Raw genomic sequence first — 4,563 nt, 5'->3', positions numbered from 1 at the left:
CCTGAAGGGGCCCTGCAGCAGAATCTGTGGTGACAGGCCCAGGAGGACCCCTGCAGCAGAAACTTGCTGCTCGGAATGTAGCTAAGAAAGGTGAACAAAACTGCTACACTCGCAGCGAGCTGGGCTGTTGAGCAGTGGGGAGGCCGAGGCAGGGAGGCTGACGGCAGAGAGGCCTGCCCGGCTGAGAGGGGGCGTGCATGACCAAGAGGGGGCCTGCATGGCTGGGAGGGGGCGTGCAGGGCCAAGAAACCTGTCCTGAGGGGGCTGAGAGGAGGCCTGTCCTGAGGGGGCTGAAAGGAGCACTGCATGGCTGAGAGCAGGGGCCATGCGTGGCGGAGAAAAGGGTCTGCCTGCTTGCCCAGCGGCCCTAGAGGAGCTGAGAGAGCTCTCCTACAACGAAGAAGGGAAGTATGTGTTCTCTACTTCGGGGGAGCTTTCCAAACTTTGCTTACATGCTTTCAAATCCTAATCCTGAGTTGTAGCCTGTTGATCCAGATCCCAAGCTGTACCTTGTTACTTCCCTAATAAACCACTTGACTGTAAGTACAGTTTGTGAGCTCTGTGAGACGTTGTAGCAAAATGCTGAACCCAAACAGAAAGGGAAGAGTGCTGAGCGGAGGGGGAGGGGAGGGGGAGTGGCTGGTGTCAGAGATGCGGTGGTACAGCAGCTTGGAGAATGTGGAAATCTGGGATATATTTGACCTCCACCTCATAGGAATTGGCTTTGTGCTGATTCTTATATTTGAAGTCATTTGCATAGATATCCAGGAGTTGAATTGCTGGGTCAAATGGTAATTCTATGTTTAATCTTTTGAGGAACTGCCAGACTGTTTTCCATAGTGGCTGCACCATTTTACATTCCCATGAAGGTTCCAATTTCTCCACACCCTTGCCAACACTTGTTTTCTGTTTTTCTGATCATAGCCATGCTAGGAAATGCCACCTTCTTCTTAACCCACACGTTGAATTGTGCCCTCTCGCCCAGATTACTGGGATCAGAGGAACTGATATTTATTTAACCCAGTTCCCACCCTACCCTGATTTTTAACAACCAGCTGGTTTCCCTGACCAGAAGACTCAAAGCACCAGATCTTGTCCACGGTACTTCAAGCTGGGCCATAAATGGTCAGACAAGGGGAGGTTGTTGTGGGAATAATGGTGACTCCTTGTGATGGATTGAATTGTGTGGCCCCCCCACCCCGCCCAATATGTTATGGAATCCTAACCCCCTCTACTTGTGGATAAGGTCTCTGGGTGGCGCAAATTGTTTGCACTTTACTACTAAAGGTTGGTGGTTTGAACCCACCCAGCGGCACCATGTTCTGCTGCTATTCATAAAGTTTTCACTGGCTAATTTTTTTCAGAAGTAGACCTCAGGGTCCTTCTTCCTAGTCTTAGGCTGGGAGTTTAGCTGAAACCTGTCCGCCATGGGTGACCCTGCTGGTATTTGAATACTGGTGGCATAGCTTCCAGCATCACAGCAACACGCAAGCCCCCACAGTACAACAAACTGACAGACACATGGTGGAAAGCAGAGAATACCAGAAAGATGTTTACCTGTGTTTTATTGACAATGCAAAGGCATTCAACTGTGTGGATCATAACAAATTGTGGATGACATTGTGAAGAATGGGAATTTCAGAACACTTGATTGTGCTCATGAGGAACCTGTACATGGATCAAGAGGCAGTCGTTCAAACAGAACAAATGGATACTGGGTGGTTTAAAGGCAGAAAAGATGTGTGTCAGGGTTGTATCCTTTCACCATACTTATTCAACCTGTATGCTGAGCAAAAATAATTTGAGAAGCTGGACTATATGAAGAAGAATGCGGCATCAGGATTAGAGGAAGGCTCATTAACAACCTGTGTTATACAGATAACACAACCTTGTTTGCTGAAAGTGAAGAGGACTTGAAGCATTTACCGATGAAGATCAAAGACCACAGCCTTCAGCATGGATTACACCTCAACATAAAGGAAACAAAAATCTTCACACCTGGACCAAAAAGCAACATATGGACCAATAAACGGAGAAAAGATTGAAGTTGTCAAGGATTTCATTTTACTTGGATCCACAATCAGCACCCATGGAAGCAGCAGTCAAGAAATCAAAAGACGCATTGCATTGGTCAAATCTGCTGCAAAATACCTTTTCAAAGTGCTAAAAAGCAAAGATGTCACCTTGAAAACTAAGGTGCTCCTGACCCAAGCCATGGTGTTTTCAATTGCCTCGTATGCGTGCGAAAGCTGCACGATGAATAATGAAGACTGAAGAATCAACGCCTTTGAGTTATGGTGTTGGCAAAGAATATTGAATATACCATGACCTGCCAGAAGAAAAAACAAATCTGTCTTGGAAGTACAGCCAGAATGCTCCATAGAAGCAAGGATGGTGAGACTACGTCTCACGTACTTTTGACATGTTATCAGGAGGGACCAGTCCCTGGAGAAGGACATCATGCTTGGTAAAGTTGAGCGTCAGCAAAAAAGAGGAAGACCTTCAAAGAGATGGATCGACACGGTGGCTGCAACAATGGGCTCAAGCATAACAATGATTGTGAGAATGGTGCAGGACCAGGCAGTGTTTTGTTCTGTTGCACATAGGGTCATTGAGTCAGAACCGACTCGACGGCACCTAGCAACAACAACAACAGCGGCACCATGGAAGAAAGGCCCGATGACTTGCTTCTGTAAAGATCACTGCCAAAAAAACCCTATGGGGCAGTCTACACTGTAACACATAGAGTCACCGTGAGTCAGAATGGACTCAACAGCAACTGGTTTGGTTTTTTGGCTTATACCTGTGGATGTGACTCTGTTGGGAAATAGGGTTTTCTTTGTTATGTTAATGAGATCATATTTGAGCAGGGTGGGTTCTAAATCTAATCATTTCTGAGTTATAAAGTGAGCAGATTAGACACAGAGACACACACAGGGGAAGACAGACACCATGTGGGGGTCAACTACAAGCCAAGGAACCAAGGAACACCCAGGGGCCACCAACAAGGAAAGAAATGATACAGCAGAGACCCTGGTTTGGACTTTCAGCCTCCAGAACTGTGAGACAATAAATTCCTGTTCTTTAAAGCCACCCATCAGTAAGTGCTTCAAGTCATATTCGCTTTCAGCAAGCAAGGTTGTGTCATCTGCATATCACAGGTGGTTATAATTAATCTTCCTCCAATCCTGATGCTGTGTTCTTCTTCATATAGTGCAGTTTCTCAGATTATTTGCTCAGCATACAGGTTGAATAAGTATGGTGAAAGGATACAAGCCTGATGCACATCTTTTCTGATTTTAAATAATATAATATCCCCTCGTTCTGTTCAAACCACTGCTTCTTGGTCTATGTACAGGTTCCACATGAGCCCAATCAAGTATTCTGGAATTCCCATTCTTCACAATGTTATCCATAATTTGTTATGATGCACACGGTTGAATGCCTTTGTTTAGTCAATAAAACACAGGTAAACATCTTTCTGGTATTCTCTGTGTTGAGAGACTTGAAGCACTTATTGATGAAGATCAAAGACTACAGCCTTTAGTATGGTTTACACCTCAATATAAAGATAACAAAAATCCTCACAACTGGACCAATAAGCAACATCATGATAAATGGAGAAAATATTGAAGTTGTCAAGGATTTCATTTCACTTGGATCCACAATCAATGCTCTTGGAAGCAACAGTCAAAAAATCAAACAATGTAGTGCATTGGGCAAATCTGCTGCAAAATACCTCTTTCAAGTGTTAAAAAGCAAAGATGTCACTTTGAGGACTAAAGTGTGCCTGACCCAAGCCATGTGTGATGGTTAAGATTGTGTGTCAATTTGGCTGGGCCATGATTCTCAGTGGTTTGGTAGTCATATGATGTTGTGATCACTTCCATAATGAGATTTAATATAATGTGATCACCTCCATGATGGGATCTGCTGTGAGTGGCAATCAGTTGAAAGGGAGTTTTCTTGGACATGTGCCCCACATCGAATATAAGTGGACATTCTGGCAGGGCTCGTGGGCTTTTGCTCACTCTGGGTACTGCAGCTGGCTCATATTTTTCTGACCTCCGGTTCTTGGGACTTGAGCTAGCCACTTACCTTCAGTCTTGCCTGCTGATCTTGGAATACATTGATCTTCTCAGCCTGTGAGCAAGAGCCCTGCTCTCTGACCTGCTGATCTTGGGTTTGCCAGTCCCTGTGGCTACGTGAATCAGGAGAAGCCTCTATCCTGACCCATGGACTTGGGATGTTCCAGCCAGTACAACTGCATGAGCCATTTCCTTGATATAGATTCTATGTATATTTATATGCTGTCATGGATTGAATTGTGTCCCCCAAAAATATCTGTCAACTTGGCTAGATCATGATTCCCAGTATTGTCTGATTGTGTAATCTGATGCGATTTCCTTATGTATTGTAAACTCTATCACTATGATGAGGTTATATGTGATCTCTTTATGTGTTGTAAATTCTATCACTGTGATAAGGTTATACTAATGAGGTTTACAAGATTAGATAGTGTCTTAATGCCATCTCTTTTGAGATATAAAAAACAGAAGTGAG

This window comes from Trichechus manatus, unplaced genomic scaffold, assembly GCF_000243295.1.
Source record: "Trichechus manatus latirostris isolate Lorelei unplaced genomic scaffold, TriManLat1.0 scaffold00122, whole genome shotgun sequence".
In the NCBI taxonomy this organism is placed as follows: Eukaryota; Metazoa; Chordata; class Mammalia; order Sirenia; family Trichechidae; genus Trichechus; species Trichechus manatus.
This window is presented reverse-complemented; position numbering follows the sequence as displayed.